We start from the raw sequence: 25,801 nt of genomic DNA, 5'->3' as shown, positions 1-25,801 counted from the left end.
TCAAGGAGGTGTCCAATAAAATATTCATGCTCCAACTTTTGTTCACCCTGTCACCACTAAATCTCATTTATTTCCGTGCCACAGTCCATCCACCTTATTGCAGAGACTTTATCCAGTCCAAAAAAGAATATTACGATTGACTCTTTCCACAATTTCTTGTCACAGTCCAATTCACTGATGTACAGTTTCAGTTAAACTCTGTCTCTTCCTGTTCCTTTCTGCTTGTCTTCAGCTACATTGCCATTTCTCTTTGGATTTGGAAAGGTCATTTCACCTGAACCCTGGCCCTGCATCCTCTCTGTCAGTTTAAAGTCCTGCCCAAAAACCTACCGACATGGTTGTCCAGGACACTGCTCCCAGCAGTGTTGTGTTTAATTCACTCATGGGATGTTGCTGTCTCTGGCTGGCCAGCATCGCATGCCCACCCCGAGCTGCCCTTGAGCTGAGTGCCTTGCTGGATGATTACAGAGAGCAGTTTAGAGACAACCCCATCGCTCTGGGTCTGGATCATGTGTAGGCCAGACCCGCTGTCTATAACAGATTTCCTTCCTAAAAGGATATTAAGCAGTTAGATGGTTTATACTGGACACAGGCATTAACATCTGGATGAACAGTCGGGTGAGAATAGCACGAGGCCATCACCTGTCACTGAGTACTGATCCCCGTGCACCATGAATCAAACCCCTTTCATCATGACCATTGTGTGATCCTGATACCTTCCTGCACTCTGGTGATATCACTCAGTCTCTCTCCATGTGGTATCCCTCACTGTGTGGGTCTGATTGCTGCCTCTGTCAGTGTCTCTCACACTTGCCACGACTCCAGATCCTGAGCCAACAGAATTCCCCATTCCAGAGAGACGCAGTAGCACAAGCCAAGGATGGAGACTGGGATTTTCCAGATCTCTGTGGGATTCAGTGCCATTCTCCATGTGTAAACCTCACTGCATCAGCCTAATTTCCCATTCTGTCTGTTTCTTTGTCTCCTGTAGGTCATTAGGATGTTCCTGTCTCAGCCGAATTCCTAACTCCTGTCTCATCCATAACCACATCAAAGACGCTTGGTCAGCCAGAGACAGACGGAGAGGGAGATCTGGAGCCTTCAGTAAATCCTGCAGCCGGTAAGATCACTCACAGTAAACAGCACAGGGAGGGGTTCGTGACCTTCTGTATTCAGACCTGGAAGACAGGACATAGACACAGAGCTGGGTAAGGAACAGCTACATTCTAGGCTTCATTCCCACCATCTATTCCCACTGGTCCTCCCTGGGACATCTCTCTCTGACTTTCTGTCTCTTTTTCTCTATGCCCTCTCTCACCCACCCACTCTCATTCTCTCTCTCACCCCCTCTCACCCTCTCTCTCCAAATCTCTTCCCCGCACTCATTCTCTCTCTCTCACCCTTTCACTCACTCTTGCTCCAATCCCCTCACTCACTCTACCTGTCTCTCACCCAACTCTCTCTCTCTCCCTCGCGTGCCTCTCCCTCACACCCCTCTCTCTCTGGCTCACCCTGTATCTCTCCCTAGCTCGCTCTCCCCCTCTTTTTATCTTACTCTCTTTCTCTCACATCCCCTTATCGTTCTCACTCTCTCGATCTCCCAGACTCTCTCTCGCATTCCGTCCCCTCACTCACTCTCTCTCTTTCTCGCTCGCCTCATCTCTCGCCCGTCTCTCTTGCTCACACCTCGCTCACTCCCTCTCTTTCTCCCTTCACTCTCTCTCCCTTCTCTATCACTTCCTCCCCCCTCTCTGCCCCCTCTCTCTCTGCCCTCTCTCCCCCTTTCTCCCCTCTCTCTCCCCGCCTTACCCCAATTTCTCACCCCTCTCTCACCCCTCTCTCACCCCTCTCTCACCCCTCTCTCACTCCCTCTCTCATCCCTCTGTGACACCCTCTGTCACAACCTCTCTCGACCCCTTCTCTCGACCCCCCTCTCTTTCCTCTCTCTCTCCCCACCTCACCCCTCTCTCTCTCACCCCTCTCTCCCTCTCTCTCCCCCACTTTCTCGATAAACTCTCTCGACCCCCTCACTTGACCCCTTCACTCGACCCCCTCTCTCGACCCCGCGCTCTCAACCCTTCTCTCTATCCCCACTCTCTCTCCCCCCCTCCCCATCTCTCCCCCTCTCAAACCCCTCACTCGACCCCCTCTCTCAATTCCCTCTCTGGACACCCTCTCTCGACTCCCTCTCGCTCTCCCAATCCCTCTATCCCCCCTCCACCCCCCTTTCCCCCTCCTCCCTCTCTCCCCATCTCTCAACCCCCTCACTCTACCCCCTCTAACGACTCCCTCTCTCTCATCCCTCTCTCCCCATCTCTCCCCTCCCCCTCTCTCAACCCCCTCACTCGATCCCCTCACTCCACCCCGTCTCTCGACTCCCCCTCTCTCGACTCCCTCTCTCACCCCTCTCTCCCCTTCTCTCTTCCCCCTCTCAGAACGCACTCTCTCTCCCCACTCACCCCGTTTCTGTTCCCCTCTCTACATACTCCCCTCTCCCCTTCCTCACCCTCCCCCTCTCACTAATCCTGTCTCTCGCTCTCTCACTCCCGTCGCTCTCCCCGTCTCTCTCCTCCCCCCTCTCCCCCTCTCTCTCCCCCTCGCTCTCCCCCTCTCTCTCCCTCTCACTTGACACCCCTCTCTCGACCTCCCCTCTTTCAGCCCCCTCACTTTCCACCATCTCTCGACAACTTCTCACGACCCGCCTCTTTCGACCCCACCTCACGACCCATTCACTCGAACTGCCTCACTTGAACACCTTCTCTCTCCCCCGCCCTCCACCTCTCTCTCACTCGATCCCCTCTCTCTCCCCTCTCTTTCCCCCTCTCTTGATCCCCTCTCTCCCCCTCTTTTCCCACTCTCTCAAACGCCCTCTCTTGACCCCCTATCTCAGTTCCCTCACTCGACCCCCCTCACTCGAGCCCCTCACTCAACCCCGCCTCACTTGGCCCCCCTCACTCGACCCACTCTCTCGACATCCCATTGTCTATACCCTCTCTCTCCTGCGTCTCTCCCGCGTCTCTCCCGCCTCTCTCCCCCACTCTCCCCCTCTCCCATTCTCTCCCTCCTCTACCCTACTCTCTCCCCCAATCTACCCTACTCTCCCCCTCTCTCTCCCCTCTCTCTCCCCCTCTCTCCCCCCTCTCCCCCCCCCCTCACTCCTCTCTCCCCCTCTCTCCCGGTCTCTCTCCTCCTCTCTCTCCTACTCTCTCTCCTCCTCTTTCTCCTCCTCTTTCTCCCCGTCTTGAACCCCCTCATTCAAATCCCCTCAATCTAACCCCCTCACTGAACCCCCTCACGTGACCCCCCGCTCTCCCTCTCTCTCTTCCCGCTCTCTTTCCCTCACCCCCTTTCTTTACCCCTCTCTCCCCACACCGTCTCCCCCTTCCTCACCCTCCCCTCTCATTCCCCCATCTCCCCCTCTCTCTCCCCTCTCTCTCTCCCCCCCTCTCTCTGCCCCTCACTCTCCCTCTCTCTCTCTCCCCCTCTCTTTCTCCCCCTCTCTCTCCCTCTCTCTCTCCCTCACTCTCTCCCCCTCTCTCTCTCCCCCCTCTCTCTCCACCCTCTCTCTCCCCCTCTCTCTCTCCCCCTCACTCTCTTTCCCCCTCACTCTCTCCCCCTCTTTCTCACCCCGTTCTCTGCCCCCTCTCCCACTCTATCTCCCCCCTCTCTCCCCCTCCTTCTCCCAGTCTGTCTCCCCCTCTCTCTCCCCACTCTCTCCCCTTCTCTCTCTCAGCCCCCCTCACTCTCCCCCTCACTCTCCCCCAACTCTCCACCTCTCTCTCCCCCTCTTTCTCCCCGCTCTCTGCCCCCTCTCTCCTGCACACTCTCCCCCTCTATCTCCCCACTCTCTTTCCCCCCTCTGTCTCTCCCCTCCCTCTCTCTCCACCTCTCTCTTTCCTCACTCCCCTTCTCTCTTGCCTCCTCTCCCTCCTCTCTTTCGCCTCTCTCTCTGACCCTTTCTCTGCCCCTCTCTCTCACCTCACTCTGTCACCTCACTTTACTTCCCTCTCTCACTCCCGCCCTCTCTCCCTTCTCCCTCTCTCACCCTGTCATTCACTATCCTTCCTCTCCCCCACTCACTGACCCCTCTCTCCCCTTTCTCAAACACACACTCCCCCGTCTCTTTACTTCTCTCCCTCTACCCTCTCTCTCTCCTCTCTCTCCCCTTCAATCTCCCCATCGCTCTCCCCCTCTGTCCCCCTCTCTACCCCTCTCTCCCTCTCTCCTTCTCTCACCGCCTCTTTCCCTATCTCTCTATACTGTCTCTCTCACCCCCTCTCTCTACCCCTCACTCTCTCTCCCTCTCTCTCTTTCTCTTCACTAACTCTCTCACATACTCTGTCACCTAACTGTCTCCCCTCTCTCTCTCTCTCTCTCACTCCCTCCCTCACTAACCCTCGCCCTCCCCACTCTCCCCCCCCACTCTCACCGGCCACACTCTCCCCCCACTCTCTCTCCACAATCTCTCTCCCCCCACTTTCTCTCCCCACTTTCTCCCCCCACTTTCTCTCCCCACTCTCTCTCCCCATTCTCTCCCCAACTCTCTCCCCATCTCTCCCCATCTCTCTCCCCATCTATCTCACCATCTATCTCCCCATCTCTCTCCCCACATCTCTCCCCACCTCTCTCCCCTTCCCTCTCTCCCCATCCCTCTCTCCCCATCCCTCTCTCCCCATCCCTCGCTCCCCCTCACTCTCTTCCCTCACTCTCTCCCCCTCTTTCTCATCCCGTTCTCTGCCCCCTGTCCCACTCTATCTCCCCCCTTCTCCCAGTCTGTCACACCCCTCTCTCTCCCCACTCTCTCCCCCTCTCTCTCTCAACCCCTCATTGTCCCCTGCTCTCTCACCTCCGCTCTCTCGCATCCCTCACTCTCCCGCTCGCTCTCCCCATTTCTCTTCCCCCTCTTTCTCGCCCGCTCTCTGCCGCCTCTCCCCCTCTCACTCTCTACTGCCTCTCTATCTCCCCATCTCTCTCTCCCCCCTCCCCTCTCCCCTCTCTCTCCCCTTCCCTTGCCCCCTCTCTGTCGCCTGTCTCTCTCCCCCTCTCTCTTTGACTCTCTTTCCCCTCTCCCTTGCCCTTCTCCCTTGCCTCATCTCCATCCAGTCTTTCACCCTCACTCTCTCGCCCCTTTCTCTCTGCACCTCTCTCTGTCTTCACTCTCTCCCCTCACTCTGTCACCTCACTCTGCCTCCCTCTCTCATTCCCTCCCTCTCTTCCTCCCTCTCTCTCTCACACTGTCACTCACGATCCACTATTTCCCCCCACTCACCCCCCTCTCTCACACCCACACTCCCCCTCTCCACTTCCTTCCCTCCACCCCCTCTCTTTCTCCCCCTCTCTCCCCCTCTCCCTTCACCCTCTCTCCTCTCTCCCCCGTCTCCCCTCTCCCTATCTCTCTTCACCAGCCTCTATCTCGGTCTACTGCCTCTCTCTTCCCCCTCTCTCCACGACTCTCTCTCTCACTCCCCGCTCTCTCCTGTCCCCTCTCTCGCCCCCTCTCTCACCATCTCTCCCCTCCTCTCACCCACTCTCTTTTGCCCCCCTCCCTCCTCCTCTTTCTCCCCCTCTCTCTACCGTCTCTCTCTCAACCACTCTCCCTACACTTTTCTCTCACCCCACCTCTCTACCCTCTCTCTCCTCTCTCTCTTCACTAACTCCCTCCCCCACTCTGTCACCTAACTTGCTACCTCTTTCTCCCTCCCTCCCTAACACTCTCTCTCCCCCACTCACTCCCCCCCACTCTCCCCCCACTCTCTCCCCACTCTGTCCCCCCACTCTGTCTCCCCACTCTCTCCCTCTATTCTGTCTCCCCACTCTCCCCACACTCCCTCTCTCCCACAGTCTCACCCCCACTTTCCCCCCACTCTCTCTGCCCCCACTCTCTCTGCACTCACTCTCTCTCACCCTCTCTATCTCTCCCTCTCGGCCCTCCTTTCTGTCCCCAAACTCTCTCTCCTTCTTTCTCTCCTCCTTTCTCAACCCTTCTCTCCCCTTTCTCTCCCCCCTCTAGCCTCCTCTCTCTCGCCTCTCTCTCACACCCTCTCTATCCTCCCACATTCTCCCCCTCTCTCCCCTCTCTCTGCCCCCCTCCGCCTTCTCTACCCCTCTCTCTCCCCCTACCCAACTCTCTCCCCCTCCCCCTCTCCATCCCCACACTCTCCCCCTCTCACCCCTCTCTCCCTCTCTCCCCCTCTCTACCCAATCTCTCTCGCACCCTCTCTCTAGCCCCCGCTTTCTTGCCCCCTCTGATCTGTCTCCCCTCTATCTTGCCCCACTCTAACTCCCCTCTCCCGCCCCCTCCTTCGCTCACCCCCCTCACTACCCCTCTCTCTCCCATCTCTCTCTCTTCACTACATCTGTCCCCTTACTCTGTCATCTCTTCACCCTCCCTCTCTCACAACGTCACTCTCTCTCCCTTCCTCCCTCTCACTCTCCCCCACTCACTCCCCTCTCTCCCCCACTCTCTCCCCTCTCTCGCTCTCTCCTCCTCTCTCTCCCCTCTCTCGACCCCTCTCTTGCCCTCTCTTGCCTCAACTCTGTTGACCATCACTCACATCCCCTCTCTCCCTCTCGCCCCCTCTCCCTCACCCTCTCTCTCCACCCATTTCTCTCCACCCATCTCTCTCCACCCATCTCTCTCTCCACATCACTCTCCATCCATCTCTCCCCCCCCCTCTCTCCCCCCTCTCTAACCCCCTCCCATCTCTCTCTCCCCATCCCACGCCCACTACCTTCCCCTCTGTCTCCGCCCATTCTCTCCCCTCCTCTCGCCCCCCTCTCTACCCCTCCCCGTCTCTCTTCCGTCTCTCTCTCCCCACCTCTCTCTCCCTGCCTCTTTCTCTCCCCTCTCTTCCCCGTCTCTCCCCGACTCTTTCCCCATTTCTCGCCCCATAATTTCGTCCATCGCCCCTTTTCTAGCTCCATACGCTCTCGCCACTCTCTCCCAACTCACTCTCCTCTCTTTCTCTTCCTCTCTCTCCCCACTCACTCTCCTCTCTCTCTCCCCGTCTCTCCCCATCTCTCCCCCTCTCTCCCCCCTCTCTCCCCCTCTCTCCCCCCCTCTCTCCCACCTCGCTCCCCCCTCTTTCCCCCCCTTATTCCCCGCTCTCTCCCCCTCTCTCCCCCTCTTCCCCCCGCTCTTGCCCTCTCTGTCCTCCCTCTCTCCCCCTCTCTCTTCCCTCTCTTTCTCCCCCCTCCCTCACCCCCATTCTGTCCTCCTCTGTCTCCCTCTCCCTCCCCCCCTCTCTCTCCTCCTAGTCCCCTCACTCTCCTGTATCTCTCCCCCTCTCCTTTCTCTCTACCGTCTCTCTCTACCACTTCTCTCTCCCACTCCCTCCCATCCTCTCTCTGCCCTTCTATTTTCCCCCCTTTCTCCACCCCACTCTCTCCACCCCACTGTCTCCACCCTTTCTCCCCTTTCCCCCTCTCTCTCTCCCCACACTCTCAATCCCCTCTCCCTCACCCCCGCTCCCTCAACCCCGCTCCCTCACCCCCGCTCTCTCACCCCCCCGCTCTCTCACCCCCACTCTCTCACCCCCACTCTCTCACCCCGCTCTCTCATCCCGCTTTATCAACCCCCCTCTCTCCTTCTCTCTACCTCTCTCTCTCACCCCTCACTCTCCCCTTCACTCTCCCCCTCACTCTCCACCCTCTCTCTTCTCCCTTTTTATCCCTCCGCTCTCTGCCCCCTCTCTCTACACCCTCTCTCTCTATTGCCTCTCTCTTTACCCCCTCTCTCCCCATGATTCTCTATCTATCGCCACCCACTCTCCCCACACCCCCTCTCTCCCCTCTCTCTCTCTCCCCCTTGCCTCCTCTCTCTCTCTCGCCTCTCTCTCTCTTCTTCTCTCACTGTCTCCCTCTCTCTCTGCCCCCCGCCCCCTCCTCCCTGTCCCTCTGTCTCTGTCCTCCCTTCCCTGTCTCCTGACTCTCTATCACCCCCCCTCTCTGCACCCTCTCTCTAACCCCCTCTCTGCTCCCTTGCTCTGACCACCCTCCCTGTCCCCCTGTCTCTCTGTCCCCTCTCGCTCGCTCACCCCTCGCCGTTCCCCCCTCACTCTGTCCCCCCGCACTCTGTCCCCCCACTCTTGATCCCCCTCACTCTGTTCCCACGGTACTCTGTTCCCCTATGTCTGTCCCCCCTCCCTCTACCCCTCTCTCTGTTCCACCGCTCTCTGTCCCCCTCTCTATTTCCCCCTTTCTCTGTCCCTCATTCTCTGTCACTGTCACCCTCTGCCCCCTCTCTCCGTCCCCATTCTCTCTGTCCACCTCTCTCTCTGTCCCCCTCTCTCTGTCCCTTCTCTCTCTGTCCCCACTCTCTCTGTCCCTCCTCTCTCTGTCCCCCTTTCTCTGTTCCTTCTTTCTCTGTCCCCACTCTCTCTGCCTCCTCTCTCTGTCCCTGTCTAACTCTGTCCCGCCTCTCTCTGACCCCCCTCTCTCTGTCCACCTCTCTCTGCACCCCTCTCTCTGTGACCCTCTCTCTGCCCCTCCTCTCTCTGCCCCTCTTTCTCTGTCCCCCTCTGTCCATCCACACTCTCTCTGTCCTCCTCTCTCTGTCCCCACTCTCTCTGTCCCCACTATCTCTGTCCCCCTTTCACTGTCCCTCTCTCTCTGTCCCTTCTCTCTCTGTCCCGCCTTACTCTGCACACCCTCTCTGCGCCCTCTCTCTGCCCGCCCTCTCTCTGCCCCCTCTCTCTGCTCCCCTCTCTGTGTCCCCCTCTCTCTGCCGTCTCTCTGTGACTCTCTCTCTGCCCCCTCCCTGAAACACTCTTTCTGCCCCCCATGACCTCCTCTCTTTGTCACTCATCTCTCTGTTCCCCCCCCCCTCTGTTCCCCTCTCTCTCTGTCTACCTCTCTCTGTCCCCCTCTCTCTATCCCCCCCTCTGTCCCCACTCTCTCTGTCCCTCCTCTCCCTGTCCCTCTCTCTCTGTCCCACTCTTTCTGTCCGCCTCCCTCTGTCCCTCCTCTCTCTGTTCCCCCCTCTCTCTGTCCCCCTCTTTCTATTCCCGCCTCTCTGTCCCCCCCTCCCTGTCCCCCCTCTCCCTGTCCCCCCTCTCACTGTCCCCACTCTCTCTGTCCCCACTCTCTCTGTCCCCCATCTCTCTGTCCCCCATCTCTCTATCCACCATCTCTTAGTCCCCCTCTCTCTGTCCCCACTCTCTCTGTCCCCCTCCATCTGTCCCCCTCTCTGTCCCCTTCTGTCTCTCCCCCACTTTCTGTCCCCTCTCTCTCTGTCCCCCTCTCTCTGTCCCCACTCTCTCTGTCCAGCTCTCACTGCCCCACTCTCTCTTTGGCCCTGTCCCTCTGTCCACGTCTCTCTGTCCCCTGTCTCTCTGTCACCCCTCCCTCTGTCCCCCTTCTCTCTGTCCACCCTCTCTCTGCACCCTCTCTCTCTGTCCACCTTTTTCTGTCCCACTAAGTCTGTCCCCTTCTCTCTGTCACCCTCTCTCTGTCCTCCCAACTCGCTCTGCCACCTGTCTCTCTTCACTCTCCCTGTTCTCTCTCTCTATCCCTCTCTCACTGTCCCCCTCTCTCTCTGCCGCCCGCCCCCTCCATCTGTCCCCCCTCCTGTCCCCCTGTCTCTGTCCTCCCCTCCCTATCCCCTGACTCTCTGTCACCCCCCTCACTGCCCCCTCTATCTGTCCCCCCCGTCTCTGGTCCCTTGCTCTGACCACCCTCCCTGTCCCCCTGTCTCTCTGTCCCCTCTCGCTCGCTCACCCCTCGCCGTCCCCCCTCACTCTGTCCCCCCGCACTCTGCCCCACTCTCTCGATCCACCTCACTCTGTCCCCACGGTACTCTGTTCCCCTGGTCTGTCCCGCCTCTCTCTGCTCCTCTCTCTGTCCAACCGCTCTCTGTCCCCCTCTCTATTTCCCCCTCTCTCTGTCCCTCACTCTCTTTGTTCACCGTCTCTCTGACACCGCTGCTCACTTCATCCCTGCTCTCTGCCCCCTTCTCTCTGCCCCCTCCTCTCTGCCCTCCCTCTCTCTGTCCCCTGCTCTCTGTCCCCACTCTCTCTGTCCGGCACTCTCTGTCCCTGTCTCCATCTGCCCCCTCTCTCTGTCCCCACCCTCTCTGTCCACCTCTCTCTCTGTCCACCTCACTCTCTGTCCACCTCTCTCTCTGTCCCCCTCTCTCTGTCCCCTCTCTCTCTGTCCCCACTCTCTCTGTCCCAACTCTCTCTGTCCCCCTCTCACTGCCCCCCTATCTCTGTCCCTTCTCTCTCTGTTCCCACTCTCTCTGTCCCCCTCTCTCTGTCCCCACTCTGTCCCCACTCTCTCTGCCCCCTCTCTCTGTCACTGTCTAACTCTGTCCTACTCTCCCGGACACCCCTCTCTCTGTCCACCTCTCTCTCTGTCCACCTCTCTCTGCACCCCCTCTCTGCCCCCTCTCTATGCCCGCCCACTTTCTGCCCGCCCTCCCTCTGCCCCCCTCTCTCTCTGCCTCCCCTCTCTCTGCACCCCTGCCCCCTCTCTCTGCCTCCCTCTCTTTGCCCCCCTCTCTGCCCCCCTCTCTCTGTCACCACTCTCTCTGTCAGCCCTTTCTCTGTCACCCCTCTCTCTGTCACCCTCCTCTCTGTCCCCTCCTCTCTATCCTCTCCTCTCTATCCCCTCCTCTCTGTCCTCCACTCTCTGCCCCCCCTCTCTCTGTCCCCGTCTCTCATTCCCTCTATCTCTGCACGTCCTCTCTCTCTTTCCCCATTTCTCTTTTCCCCTCTTGCTGTCCCTCTCTCTCTACCCCCCTCTCTCTGTCCCCCAGTCTCTGACCATCCTCTCTCTGTCCGCCCGTCCACCCCCTCTCTGTCCACCCCTCGCTCTGTTCCCCCCTCTCTCTGTCTCTCTATCTCTGTCATCCCTCTCTCTGTCCCCTCCTCTCTGTGCCCTCCTCTCTGTCCCCTCCTCTCTGTTCCCTCCTCTCTGTCCCCCTCAGTCTGTCCCCCACCCTCTGTCCCCTCTCTCTTACCCCCCTCTCTCTGACCCCCTCTCTCTGACCCTCTCTCTCTGACCCCTCTATCTCTCTGATCCCCCTCTCTCTGTCCTCCTCTCTCTGTCCCCCTCTCTCTGTCGGCCTTTCTCTGTCGCCCCGCTCTCTGTCCCCCTTTCAATATTCCCCTCTCTCTGTTCCCATCTCTCTGTCCCCCTCTTTCTGTTCCACTCTCTCTGCCCCCTCTCTCTGTCACCCCTCTCTCTGTCCCCTCCTCTCTGTGCCTTCCTCTCTGTCCCCCACTCTCTGTTCCCCTCTCTCTGTCCCCCACTCTCTGTCCGCTCTCTCTGACCCCCCCTCTCTCTAACCCACTCTCTCTGACCCCCTCTCTCTGACCCCTCACTCTCTGACCCCCCTCTCTCTGTCCCTCCTCTCTCTGACCCACTCTCTCTGACCGCCCTCGCACTGTCCCCCTCTCTCTGTCTGCCTTTCTCTGTCCCGCCTCTCTCTGACCCCCCTCTCGCTGCCGCCCCGTCCCCCAGTCTCTGACTTTCCCTCTCTCTGTCTGCCCGTCCACCCCCTCTCTCTGTCCACCCCTCGCTCCGTCCCCCTCTCTCTATCCCCCCTCTCTGTCCGCCTATCTCTGCCCCTCCTTTCTCTCTGTCCCCTTCCACTACTCCCCCCGTCCCACCTCTCTGTCCCCCGCTCTGTCGCCCCTCTGTCTGTCGCCCCTCTCTTTTTACCTCTCTCTATATTCCTGTTCTCTGTCCTCTCTCTGTCCCCCGACTCTCTGTCTCCCGCTCTTTGTCCCCCTCTCTCTGTCCCACTCTCTCTGTCTTCCTCTCTCTGTCCCCCCTCTCTCTCTGTCCCCCAATCTCTGTCCCCACTCTCTCTGTCCACCTCTCACTGTCCCCTTCTCTCTCTGTCCCCCCTCTCTGTCCCCACTCTCTCTGTTCTCCTCCCTCTGTCCCCGTCTCTCTGTCCCGCATCTCTCTGTCCCCCTCTCTCTGTCCACCTCTCACTGTCCCCTTCTCTCTCAGTCCCTCCCCTCACTGTCCACCGTCTCTCTGTCCCCCCCTCTCTCTGTCCTCGCCCCCGTCCCACGCTCTCTGTCCCCGTGCTCTCTGTCGGCCATCTCTCTGCCCTCACTCTGTCCCCCTCTCTTTGTCCCCCATTTCTCTGTCCCCCCTCTCTGTCCCCCCTCTCTTTGTCCCCACTCTCTCTGTCCTCCTCTCTCTACCCCCCGCTCTCTGTCTCTCTCTCTCTCTGTTCCCCTCTCTCTGTCCCCCGTCTCTCTGTCCCGTGTCTCTCTGTCCCCATCTCTCTGTTCCCGCGCTCTCTGTCCCCCCATTCTCTGTCCCCCTCTCTGCCCCTTCTCTCTGTCCCCGTCTGTCTGTCCACCATCTATGTCCCCGCTCTCTCAGTCCCCCCACTCTCTGTCCCCACTCTATCTGTCCATGTCTCACTGTCCCCTTCTCTCTCTGTCCCTCCTCACTATCCCCCCTCTCTCTGTCCCCCGTCTCTCTGTCCCGTGTCTCTCTGTCCCCATCTCTCTGTTCCCGCGCTCTCTGTTCCCCCATTCTCTGTCCCCCTCTCGGCCGTCCCTCGCTCTGCCCCCCTCACTCTGCCCCCCTCTATCTGTCCCCCCCTCTCTGTCCCCGCTCTCTCTCTGTCCCCCCTCTCTCTGTCCCTCATCTCTCTTTCGCCTCTCCCTGTGCCCCCTCTCTGTCCCTACTCTCTCTGTCCCCCCTCTCTCTGTCGGTAATCGCTCTGCCCTCTCTCTGTCACCCCTCTCTCTGTCCCCCCCTATCTGTGACTCTCTCTGTGTGCCCCTCTCTCTGTTCCCCCTCTCTCTGACCTCCCTCTGCCTCCCCTCTTTCTGTCCCTCTCTCTCTGTCCCCCCCTCTCTGTTACCCATCTCTCTGCCCCCACATCTGTTCCCCTCTCTCTGTCCCCACTTTATATGTCCGCCCTCTCTAGGCGCCGCTCTCTCTGCCCCCTCTCTCTCTGTCCCCCTATCTCTGTTACCCCCACTCTCTGTCCCCCCCTCGCTGTCCCCCCCATCTGTCCCCGCCTCTCTAGGTGCTGCTCTCTCTGCCCCCTCTCTTTGTCCCCCTCTCTCTGTCCCCCCTCTCTCTGTCCCCGCTCTCTCTTTCCCCTCCCTCTGTCCCCACTTTCTCTATGACCTTCTCTCTGTGCCTCTCTCTGTGCCCGCTCTCTTTCTCCCCACTCTCTCTGCCTCCCTCTCTCTGTAATCCTCTCTCTGTGACCCTCTCTCTGTTCCCCTTCCCTCTGCCCCCATGACCCGCTCTCTCTGTCCCTCATCTCTCTTTCGCCTCTCCCTGTGCCCCCTCTCTGTCCCTACTCTCCCTGTCCACCTCTCACTGTCCCCGTCTCGCTCTGTCCCACTCACTCTGACCCCTCTCTCTGCCCCTCTAGCTCTGACCCCCTCTCTCTGTCCATCTCTCACTGCCCCACTCTCTCTTCCCACTTGTCTCTGCCCCCTTCTTTCTGCCCCCTCCCTCTGTCCCCGTGTCTCTCTGTACCCTGTCTCTCTGTACCCCATCCCTCTGTTCCCATCTCTCTGTTCCCATCTCTCTGGTCCCATCTCTCTGTTCCCACGCTCTCTGTCATCCCCCTCTCTGTCCCCTCACTCTGCCCCCTCTCTCTGCCCCCTTCCCTCTATTGCCTTCTCTCTGTTGCCCTCTCTCTGTCCCACCTCTCTCTGTTCCCCTTCCTCACTGCTCCCCCCACTCTCTGTCCCCACTCTCTCTGCCCCAATCTCTCTCTGCCCACCTCTCTCTGTCCCCCTCCCTCAGTCCCCCGTCTATTTGTACCCCGTCTCTCTGGTCCTATCTCTCTGTTCCCATGCTCTCTGTCCCCCCTCTCTGTGCCCCTCTCTCTGTTCCCACTCTCTCTGTCCACCACTCTCTCTCTGTCCACCTCTCTCTCTCTCTGTCCACCACTCTCGCTGTCCCCACTCTCTCTGTTCCCACTCTCTCTGTCCACGTCTCTCTCTCTGTCCCCCTCTCTCTGCTGCCCCCCCACGTCTGCCCCTTCTCTGCCCCCCTCTCTCGGCCCCCCGTTTCTCTGTACCCCGTCTCTCTGTACCCCATCTCTCTGTACTCCGTCTCTCTGTTCTCATCTCTATGTTTCCACGCTCTCTGTCCCCCCCGTCCCCCTCTCTCTGTCCCCCCTCTCTCTGTCCCCCCTCTCTCTGTCCCCACTCTCTCTGTTCCCACTCTCTCTGTCCACCTCTATCTCTGTCCACCTCTCTTTCTCTGTCCCCCTCTCTCTCTCTGCCCCCCTCTCTCTGCTGCCCCCTTTTCGGCACCCCTCGCTCTGCCTCCGCCCGCTACTCTGTACCCCATCTCTCTGTTCCCATTGCTCTGTTCCCACGCTCTCTGTCCCTCCCCTCTCTGTCCCCCCTCTCTGTCCCCATCCTCTCTGTCCCCCTCTCTCTGCCCCATCTCTCTCTGACCCTTCTCTCTGTACCCCATCTCTCTCTGTACCCCGTCTCTCTGTTCCCATCTCTCTGTTCCCACGCTCTCTGTCCCCCCTCTCTGACCCTACCCTCTCTGTCCCTCTCCCTCTGTCCCTCTCTCTCTGCCCCCTCTCTCTGACGCCCCCTCCCTTTGTCCCCCCTCCCTCTGTACCCCCTCCCCTGGCCCCCATCTCTCTGTTCCCACTCTCTCTGCCCCCCTGTCTCTCACCCCATCTGTCCCCCTCTCTCTGTGCCCCTCTCTCTCTCCCCCTCTCTCTGTCCCCAATTTCTCTGTCCCACTCTCTCTGTGACCTTCTCTCTGTGACCCTCTCTCTGCCCCTCTCTCTGCCCCCATGTCCCGCTCTCTCTGTCCCCCCATTCTCTGCCCCACCTCTGTCCCCACTCTCTCTGTCCCAACTGTCTCTGTCCCCGTCTCTCTGTCCCCCTCTCTCTGTCCCTACTTTCTCTGTGACCTTCTTTCTGTGCGCCTCTCTGTGCCCCTCTCTCTGTCCCCAACCTCTCTGCCCCCCTCCCTCTTTGACCCTCACTCTGTTACCCCTCTCCCTGCCGACCATGACCCCCTCTCTCTGTCCCCGTCTCTCTGTCGCCATCTCTCTGTTCCCGCGCTCTCTGACCCACCATTCTCTGTCCCCCTCTCTGTGCCTCCTCTCTCTGTCCCCCTTTCTTTGCCCCCTCTTTCTGCCCCCCCCCCTGTCCCCCCTCTCTGCCCCCCTCTCTGTCCCCCTCTCTGTGTCCACCCCTCTCTGTCTGCCCTCTCTCTGTTTCCCCCTCTGTCCCCCCTTTCTGTTTGCCCCTCTCTCTGTCCCCTCCCTGAAACCCTCTCACTGCCCTTCTATGACCGGCTCTCTATGTCCCTCATCTCTCTGTGTCCACACTCTCTGTACCTCTCTCTCTGTCTTTCTCTCTCTGTCCCCACTCTCACTGTCCACCTCTCACTGTCCCCTTCTCGCTCTGTCCCCCCTCTCTGTGCCCCCTCTCTCTGTACCCCCTCTCTCTGTCACCCTCTCTCTGTCCCCCCTCCCTCTGTCCCCCTCCCTCTGTCCCCGCCTCTCTGTCCCCACTCTCTCTATCACCCATGTCTCTCACCCCATCTGTCCCCCTCTCTCTGTGCCCCTCTCTCTCTCCCCCTCTCTCTGTCCCCACTTTCTCTGTCCCCCTCTCTGTGTGACCTTCTCTCTGTGCCCCTCTCTGTGCCCCCTCTCTCTACCCCCATGTCCCCCTCTCTCTGTCCCCCCACTCTCTGCCCCCCGTCCCCACTCTCTCTGTCCCAACTGTCTCTGTCCCCTCCTCTCTGTCCCCCACTGTCTGTCCCCCTCTCTCTGTCCCCCCCCGTCCCACTCACTGTCTCCCCTCTCTCTGTCCCCGACTTTCTGTCTCTCCCTCTCTGTCCCGCCGCTCTGTCCCGCATCTCTGTCCCCCCATCTCTGTAACCTCTCTCTGTCCACCATCTCTCTGTCCCCCACTCTCTGTCCCCTCTCTCTGACCCCCCTCTCGCTGTCGCCCCGTCCCCCAGTCTCTGACTTTCCCACTCTCTGTCTGCCCGTCCACCCCCTCTCTGTCCACCCCTCGCTCCGTCCCCCTCTCTCTATCCCCCCTCTCTGTCCCTCTATCTCTGCCCCTCCTTTCTCTCTGTCCCCTTCCACTATTCCCCCCGTCCCACCTCTCTGTCCCCCGCTCTCTGTCGCCCCTCTGTCTGTCGCCTCTCTCTTTTTCCCTCTCTCTCTATTCCTGTTCTCTGTCCTCCTCTCTCTGTCCCCCGACTCTCTGTCTCCCGCTCTTTGTCCCCCTCTCTCTGTCCCACTCTCTCTGTCTTCCTCTCTCTGTCCCCCCTCTCTCTGTCCCCCAATCTCTGTCCCCACTCTCTCTGTCCACCTCTTACTGTCCCCTTCTCTCTCTCTGTCCCCCCTCTCTGTCCCCACTCTCTCTGTTCTCCTCCCTCTGTCCCCCGTCTCTCTGTCCCGCATCTCTCTGTCCCCCTCTCTCTGTCCACCTCTCACTGTCCCCTTCTCTCTCAGTCCCTCCCCTCACTGTCCACCGTCTCTCTGTCCCCCCCTCTCTCTGTCCTCCCCCCCGTCCCCACGCTCTCTGTCCCCGTGCTCTCTGTCGGCCATCTCTCTGCCCTCTCTCTGTCCCCCTCTCTTTGTCCCCCATTTCTCTGTCCCCTCTCTCTGTCCAACTCTCTTTGTCCCCACTCTCTCTGTCCTCCTCTCTCTGCCCCCCGCTCTCTGTCCCACTCTCTCTGTCCCCCGTCTCTCTGTCCCGTGTCTCTCTGTCCCCATCTCTCTGTTCCCGCGCTCTCTGTCCCCCCATTCTCTGTCCCCCTCTCTGCCCCCCTCTCTCTGTCCCCCTCTCTCTGTCCACCCTCTCTGTCCCCGCTCTCTCTGTCCCCCTGCTCTCTGTCCTCACTCTATCTGTCCACGTCTCACTGTCCCCTTCTCTCTCTGTCCCTCCTCACTATCCCCCCTCTCTCTGTCCCCCGTCTCTCTGTCCCGTGTCTCTCTGTCCCCATCTCTCTGTTCCCGCGCTCTCTGTTCCCCCATTCTCTGTCCCCCTCTCGGCCCCCCTCTCTCTGTCCCCACTCTCTTTGTCCCCCTCTCTCTGTCCCGGCCTCTCTGTCCCCGCTCTCTCTCTGTCCCCGCGCTCTCTGTCCCCCCTCTCTCTGTCGGTAATCTCTCTGCCCTCTCTCTGTCCCCCCTCTCTCTGTCCCCCCTATCTGTGACTCTCTCTGTGTGCCCCTCTCTCTGTTCCCCCTCTCTCTGACCTCCCTCTGCCTCCCCTCTTTCTGTCCCTCTCTCTCTGTCCCCCCCTCTCTGTCACCCATCTTTCTGCCCCCACATCTGTTCCCCTCTCTCTCTCCCCACTTTATATGTCCCCCCTCTCTCGGCGCCGCTCTCTCTGCCCCCTCTCTCTCTGTCCGCCAATCTCTGTTACCCCCACTCTCTGTCCCCCCCCCCGTACCCGTCTCTCTGTTCCCCTCTCTCTGTCCCCCTCTCTTTGTCCCCCTATCTCTGTTCCCCACTCTCTGTCCACCTGTCTGTCCCGCATCTCTCTGTCCCCCGCTCTGTCCCCCCCATCTGTCCCCCCCTCTCTAGGTGCCGCTCTCTCTGCCCCCTCTCTTTGTCCCCCTCTCTCTGTCCCCCCTCTCTTTGTCCCCCTCTCTCTGTCCCCCCTCTCTCTGTCCCCCCCTCTCTGTCCCCGCTCTCTCTTTCCCCCTCCCTCTGTCCCCACTTTCTCTATGACCTTCTCTCTGTGCCCCTCTCTGTGCCCGCTCTCTTTCTCCCCACTCTCTCTGCCTCCCTCTCTCTGTGACCCTCTCTCTGTGACCCTCTCTCTGTTCCCCCTCTCTCTGCCCCCAATGATCCCCTCTCTCTGTCCCTCATCTCTCTTTCGCCTCTCCCGGTGCCCCCTCTCTGTCCCTACTCTCCCTGTCCACCTCTCACTGTCCCCTTCTCGCTCTGCCCCACTCACTCTGACCCCTCTCTCTGCCCCTCTAGCTCTGACCCCCTCTCTCTGTCCATCTCTCACTGCCCAACTCTCTCTTCCCACTTGTCTCTGCCCACTTCTCTCTGCCCCCCTCCCTCTGTCCCCGTGTCTCTCTGTACCCTGTCTCTCTGTACCCCATCCCTCTGTTCCCATCTCTCTGTTCCCATCTCTCTGGTCCCATCTCTCTGTTCCCACGCTCTCTGTCATCCCCCTCTCTGTCCCCTCACTCTGCCCCCTCTCTCTGCCCCCTTCCCTCTATTGCCTTCTCTCTGTTGCCCTCTCTCTGTTGCCCTCTCTCTGTTCCCCTTCCTCACTGTTCCCCCCTCTCTCTGTCCCTCGCTCTCTGTCCCCACTCTCTCTGCCCCCACTCTCTCTGCCCACCTCTCTCTGTCCCCCGCCCTCAGTCCCCCGTCTCTTTGTACCCCGACTCTCTGGTCCTATCTCTCTGTTCCAATGTTCTCTGTCCCCCCTCTCTGTGCCCCTCTCTCTGTTCCCACTCTCTCTGTCCACCACTCTCTAACTGTCCACCTCTCTCTCTCTCTGTCCACCACTCTCGCTGTCCCCACTCTCTCTGTTCCCACTCTCTCTGTCCACGTCTCTCTCTCTGTCCCCCACTCTCTGCTGCCCCCCCACCCCCTTGTCTGGCCCTTCTCTGCCCCCTTCTCTCGGCCCCACCGCTTCTCTGTACCCCGTCTCTGTGTACCCCATCTCTCTGTACTCCGTCTCTCTGTTCTCATCTCTATGTTCCCACGCTCTCTGTCCCCCCTGTCCCCCTCTCTCTGTCCCCCCTCTCTCTGTCCCCACTCTCTCTGTTCCCACTCTCTCAATCCACCTCTATCTCTGTCCACCTCTCTTTCTCTGACCTCCTCTCTCTCTCTGCACCCCTCTCTCTTCTGCCCCCTTTTCGGCACCCCTCTCTCTGCCCCCGCCCACTACTCTGTACCCCATCTCTCTGTTCCCATTGCTCTGTTCCCACGCTTTCTGTCCCTCCCCTCTCTGTCCCCCCCCTCTGTCCCCACTCTCTCTTTCCCCCTCTCTGTGCCCCCCTCTCTCTCTGCCCCCTTCTCTCTGTACCCCATCTCTCTCTGTACCCCGTCTCTCTGTTCCCATCTCTCTGTTCCCACGCTCTCTGTCCCCCCTCTCTGACCCTACCCTCTCTGTCCCTCTCCCTCTGTCCCCCTCTCTCTGCCCCCTCTCTCTGCCCCCTCTATGTCCCCCTCTCTCTGTACCCCCTCTCTCGGTCCCCTTCTCTCTGTCCCCACCTCCCTCTGTCCTCCCTCCCTCTGTACCCCCTCCCCTGGCCCCCGCCTCTCTGTCCCCACTCTCTCTGTCACCCATGTCTCTCACCCCATCTGTCCCCCTCTCTCTGTACCCCTCTCTCTCTCCCCCTCTCTCTGTCCCCACTTTCTCTGTACCCCTCTCTCTTTCACCTTCTCTCTGTGCCCCTCACTCTGCCCCTCTATCTGCCCCCATGGTCCCCCTCTCTCTGTCCCCCCACGCTCTGCCCCACCTCTGTCCCCACTCTCTCTGTCCCAACTGTCTCTGTCCCCGCTCTCACTGTCACCCATTTCTCTGCCCCCCCCAATCTGTCGCCCTCTCTCTGTCCCTACTTTCTCTGTGACCTTCTTTATGTGCCCGTCTCTGTGCCTACTCTCTCTGTCCCCAACCTCTCTGCCCCTCTCTCTTTGACCCTCACTCTGTTACCCTTCTCCCTGCCCACCATGACCCCCTCTCTCTGTCCCCCGTCTCTCTGTCGCCATCACTCTGTTCCCGCGCTCTCTGACCCACCATTCTCTGTCCCCCTCTCTGTCCCCCCTCTCTGTGCCTCCTCTCTCTGTCCCTCCTCTCTCTGTCCCCCTTTCTTTGCCCCCTCTTTCTGTCCCCCCCTCTGTCCCCCCTCTCTGTCCCCCCTCTCTGTCCCCCTCTCTCTCTCCACCCCTCTCTGTCTGCCCTCTCTCTGTTTCCCCCTCTGTCCCCCCTCTCTGTTTGCCCCTCTCTCTGTCCCCTCCATGAAACCCTCTCACTGCCCTTCTATGACCGGCTCTCTATGTCCCTCATCTCTCTGTGTCCACACTCTCTGTCCCTCTCTCTCGGTCCCTCTCTCTCTGTGCCCACTCTCACTGTCCACCTCTCACTGTCCCCTTCTCGCTCTGTTCCCCCTCTCTGTCCCCCTCTCTCTGTACCCCCTCTCTATGTCCCCCTCTCTCTGTCCCCCCTCCCTCTGTCCCCCCTCCCTCTGTCCCCACCTCTCTGTCCCCACTCTCTCTATCACCCATGTCTCTCACCCCATCTGTCCCCCTCTCTCTGTGCCCCTCTCTCTCTCTCCCTCTCTCTGTCCACACTTTCTCTGTCCCCCTCTCTCTGTGACCTTCTCTCTGTGCCCCTCTCTGTGCCCCCTCTCTCTGCCCCCATGTCCCCCTCTCTCTGTCCCCCCACTCTCTCCCCCCTATCCCCACTCTCTCTGTCCCAACTGTCTCTGTCCCCTCCTCTCTGTCCCCCACTCTCTGTCCCCCTCTCTCTGTTCCCCCCCTCTGTCCACCTCACTGTCTCCCCTCTCTCTGTCCCGCCTCTCTGTCCCGCATCTCTGTCCCCCATCTCTGTCCCCCCATCTCTGTAACCTCTCTCTGTCCACCATCTCTCTGTCCCCCCTCTCTGTCTCCCTCTCGCTGTCTCCCTGAACTCCTCTCTCTGCCCTCTGTCCCCCTCTCTCTGTCCCCACTCTGTGTCCCATGCTTACTGTTCCCTTCTCTCTGTCTTACCCCCTCTCTCTGTCCCTGTCTCTCTGCCTCCCTCTCTCTGCCCCTCTCTCTCTCCACTCCTCTCTATCCCCCTCCTCTCTGTCCCTCTCTCTCTGTTCACCCCTCGCTCCGTCCCCCTCTCTCTGAACTCCCTCGCTCTGTTCCCACTCTCTGTCCCCACCCTCTTTCCCCCCCTCTCTATCCCCCCACTTTCTATCCCAACTCCCTCGGTACCCCTCTCTCGGCCCCCCTTCTCGCTGTCCCCTTTCTCGCTGCTTCCCCCTCTCGCTGTCCCCCCATCTCGCTGTCCCCCATTCTTGCTGCGCCCCATTTCTCTGTCCCACTCTCTCTGTCGCCCTCACTCTGCCCCCTCTCTCTGTCCCCACTCCTCTCTGTCCCCCCTCTCTCTGTGCCCCGCTGTCTGTCACGCCTCTCTGTCCCCCGTTCTCTGTCCCCCCCTCTCTGCTCCCCCTTTGTCCCCCCATCTCTCTGCACCCCCTCTCTGTGCCCCCACTCTCTGTCGCCCTCTTACTGTCCCCCCTCTCACTGTCCCCCCTCTCTCTGCCCCCTCGCACTGACCCCCTCTCTCTCTCCCCCTCTCTCTGCCCTTCTCTCTCTGTCCCCCTTCTCTCTGCCCCCCTCGGGTTGTCCCCCTCTCTCTGCCCCCTCTCTCTGTCCACCTCTCTCTGCCCCCGTCTCTGTCCCCTCTCTCTCTGTCCGCCCTCTCTATCCCCCATGTCTCTGTCCCCTGTCTCTGTCTCCCCTCGCTCTGTCCCACCTCGCTCTCTGCCCCGTCTCTCTCTGCCCCGTCTCTCTCTGCCCCCTCTCTCTGCCCCCCTCTTTCTGCCCCCCTCTTTTTCCCACTATCTCTGTCCCAACTCTCTGTACCTCCCGTCCCTCTCTCTCTGCCCCTCTTTCTCTGTCCCTCTCCTCTCTGTCTCCCTCTCTCTGTCCCCCTCTCTTCGCCCTCCCGTCCCTCCTCTCTCTCTGTCCCCCTCTCTCTGTCCCCCTCTCTCTGTCCCCCTTCTCTCGGTTCCCCCTCTCTCTATCCCCCCTCTCTCTGTCCCTCTCTCTCTGACCACCGGCCCTCTCTCTCTGCCCCCCATCTCTCTTTCCCCCAACTTTCTGTCCCCCAACTCTGTCCCCGACTCTCTGCACCCACTCTCTCTGTCCCCCTCTCTCTGTCCCCACTCTCTGTCCCAATTCTCTCTGCCCCCACACTCTGTTCCTCTCTCTCTGTCCCACTCTCTCTGTCTCTCTCTCTATGCCTTCCTTTCTCTCTCCCCTTCTCTCTGTCCACCCCTCGCTCCATCCCCCTCTCATGCCCCCCGCGATCTGTCACCCGTCTCTCTATCCCCCACTCTCTGTCCCCTTTCTCTATCGACCCTCTCTCTGTCGCCGACTCTCTGTACCCTCTTTGTTCCCCTATCTCTATTCCCCCCTCTGTCCCCTCCGTCCCGCCTCTCACTGTCCCACTCTCTCTGTACCCCATCTCTGTTTCCCCTCTCTGCTCCCCCCTCTCTCTCCCCGCTCTCAATGTCTACCCTCTCTCTGTCCCCAACTCTCTGTCCCCCCACTCTCTGTACACCTCTCTGTCCCGCCTCTCTGCCACCTCTCTATACACCTTTCTCTGTCCCCCCTCTCACTGTCCCCCTTCTCTCTGCACCTCCGGCCCCCTCTCACGTTACCCCCTCTCTCTGTCGCCCCTCTCTCTTTCGTCCCTCTCTCTGTCTTCCCTCTCTCTGTCGCCCTCTCATTTTCCACCCTCTCTCTGCACCTCCGTCTCTGCACCTCCTGGCTCAGCCCCTCTCTCTCTGCCCCTCTCCCTGTCCAGCCTCTCTCTGTCCCCCTCTCTCTGCCCCTCTCTCTGTCACCCTATCTCTGACCCCACTCTCTCTGACCCCCCTCTCTCTGACCCCACTCTCTATGCCCCCCTCTCTCTCTTCCCTCTCTCTCTGTCCCCCCTCTCTCTATCACCCATGTCTCTGTCCCCATGTCTCTGTCCCCCTGTCTCTGTGCCCCTGTCTCTGTCCCACTCGCTCTGTTCCACCTCGCTCTCTGCCCCCTCTCTCTCTGCCCCATCTCTCTCTGCCCCCTCTCTCTGCCCCCCCCCCCTCTGCATCCCCTCTCTGTCCCCCTTTCTCTGTCCCAATTCTCTGTTCCCCCTTTATCTGTCCCTCTCCTCTCTGCCCCCTCTCTCTGTCCCCTTTTTCTCTGTTCCCCCTCTCTCTAGCCCCCCTCTCTCTGTCCCGCTCTCTCTGCCCCGCCTGTCCGTCTCGCTCTGTCCCCCCCATCTCTCTGTCAGCCCTCTCTCTATCCCCCCTCTCTCTGTCCCTCTCTCTCTGCCCCCACGTCCCTCTCTCTCTGTTCCCCCATCTCTCTTACTCCCAACTCTCTGTCCCCCAAATCTCTGCACCCCCTCTCTCTGTCCACCTTCTCTCTGTTCCCGCGCTGTCTGTCCCCTTCTCTCTGACACCTCTGTCTGTCCACCCTCTCCCTGTCCACCCTCTCTCTGACCCCACTCTCTCTGTTCCCACTCTCTCTGTCCCCCCTCTCTCTGTCCCCCTCTCTCTCTCCCCGTCTCGGACCCCACTCTCTCTGTCCCCCACTCTCTCTGTTCCCCTCTCTCTGTCCCCTTCTCTCTGTCCCTCTCTCTCTGTACCCCCTCTCTGACACCCCGTCCCCCTCTTCTCTGACCCCCTCTGTCCCCCCTCTCTCTGTCCCCCGCTATCTGTCCCCCCACTCTCTCTGTCCCTCCACTCTCTCTGTCCCCCCTCTCTCTCTTTCCCACCTCTCTCTCTCCCCCTCTCTCTGCCCCCCTCTCTGTACCCCACTCTCTATCCCCCCTCTCTCTGTCCCCCTCTCTGTTCCCCCTCTCTGCACCCCCCTCTCTGTCACCCCGTCCCCCACCTCTCTCTCCCCCCTCTCTGTACGCCCCTCTCTGTCCCCCTCTCTGTCCCCCTCTTCTCTGCCCCCCTCTGTCCCCTCCCTCTCTGTCTCCCCTCTCTGTCCCCCTTCTCTCTGTCCCCCCCGTCCCCCCCTCTCTGTCCGCCATCTGTCTGTTCCCGCGCTCACTGCCCCTCTCTCTCTCTGCCCCCCTCTCTCTGTCCACCCTCTCTCTCTGTCCACCTCTCTCTGTCCAACTCTCTCTGACCCCACTCCCTTTGCCCCCCTTGCTCTGTCCCCCCTTTCTCTGTCCCCCCTCTCTCTATCCCCCCATGTCTCTGTCCCCTGTCTCTGTCCCCCTGACTCTGTCCCCCCTGTCTCTGTCCCCCCTCGCTCTGTCCCACCTCGCTCTCTGCCCCGTCTCTCACTGCCCCCTCTCTCTGCCCCCCCTCTCTTTGACCCCCTCGCTCTGTCCCCCTATCTCTGTCCCAACTCTCTGGCCACCTCTCTCTGTCCACCCCTTGCTCCATCTCCATCCCAAGCCCCCCGCTATCTGTCCCCCGTCTCTCTATGCCCTGTATCTCTGCCCCCCCACTCTCTGCCCCCTCTCTCTGAACCCCCCTATCAGTCCCCCTTTCTCTGTTACCCTTCTCTCTGTCCCTCAATCTCTGTACCCCCTCTTTGTTACCCTCTCTCCGTCCCCTCTCTGTCCCCCACTGTTCCGCCTCTCACCGACACCCCTCTCTATGTCCCTATCTTTCTGTACTCCACCTCTGCCCCCCCTCTTTTCCCCTCTCTGTTCCTCCCCTTTTCCCCCCTGTCAATGTCTCCACTGTCTCTGTCCACAATTCTCTGTCCCCCCACTCTCTGTGCACCTCTCTGTCCCGCCTATTTGTTCCCCCCTCACTGTACCCTTTTCTCTGCCCCCCCTCACTGTCCCCCTCTCTCCGCACCCCGTCCCCCCTCTCTCTGTCCCCTCTCTCTGTCGACCCTCTCTCTGTCCCCCTCTCTCTCTGTCCCCCTTCTCTCTGTTTCCCCTCTCTCTATCCCCCTCTCTTTGTCCCCCTCTCTCTGTCCCCTTCTCTCTGTTCCCCCTCTCTCTATCCCCCCTCTCTCTGTCCCGCTCTCTCTGCCTCCCCGTCCGTCTTTCTCTGACCCCCCATCTCTCTGTCAGCCCTTTCTCTCTATCCCCCTCTCTCTGTTCCTCTCCCTCTGCGCCCCCGTCCCTCTCTCTCTGTCCCCCATCTCTCTTTCCCCCAACTCTCTGTCCCCCAACTCTCTTCCCTCAACTCTGCACCCCCTCTCTCTGTTCCCGCGCTGTCTGTCCCATAGAACATAGAACATAGAAGAATACATCGCAGTACAGGCCCTTTGGCCCTCGATGTTGCGCCGATCCAAGCCCACCTAACCTGCACTAGCCCACTATCCTTCATATGCCTATCCAATGCCTGTTTCAATACCTATAAAGAGGGAGAGTCCACCACTGCTACTGGCAGGGCATTCCATGAACTCACGACTCGCTGAGTAAAGAATCTAGCCCTAACATCTGTCCTATACCTACCACCCCTTAATTTAAAGCTATGCCCCCTAGTAATAGCTGACTCCATACGTGGAAAAAGGTTCTCATGGTCAACCCTATCTAAACCCCTCATCATCTTGTCCCCTAATCATCTTGTCCCCTTCTCTCTGCCCCCTCTCTCTGTCCCCCCTGTTTGTCCACTCTCTCCCTGTCCACCCTCTCTCTGACCCCACTCGCCCTGACCCCACTCTCTCTGTTCCCCCTCTCTCTGTCCCCCTATCTTTGTCCCCCTCTCTCGGACCCCACTCTCTCTAACCCCACTCGCTCTGACCCCACTCTCTCTGTTCCCCCTGTTTGTCCACTCTCTCCCTGTCCACCCTCTCTCTGACCCCACTCGCCCTGACCCCACTCTCTCTGTTCCCCCTCTCTCTGTCCCCCTCTCTTTGTCGCCCTCTCTCGGACCCCACTCTCTCTGACCCCAGTCTCTCTGACCCCACTCCCTCTCTCTCCAGCTCTCTCTGTCCCCACTCTCTGTACCCCGCTCTCTGACCTCCGCTCTCTAACCCCACTCTCTCTGACCTCTGTCTCTGTCCCTACCTCTTTGTCCCCCACCTCTCTGTCCCCCATCTCTCTGTCACCCCTCTTTCTGTCCCCCTCTCTCTATCCCCCTCTCTCTGTCCGCCCCCCGCTCTTCCCCTCACTCTGTCCCTCCTCTCTCTGAGCCCCTTCTCTCTGTCCCCCTTCTTTCT

The sequence above is a fragment of the Chiloscyllium punctatum genome, chromosome 30 (assembly GCF_047496795.1).
Source record: "Chiloscyllium punctatum isolate Juve2018m chromosome 30, sChiPun1.3, whole genome shotgun sequence".
NCBI classification, from domain to species: Eukaryota; Metazoa; Chordata; class Chondrichthyes; order Orectolobiformes; family Hemiscylliidae; genus Chiloscyllium; species Chiloscyllium punctatum.
This window is presented reverse-complemented; position numbering follows the sequence as displayed.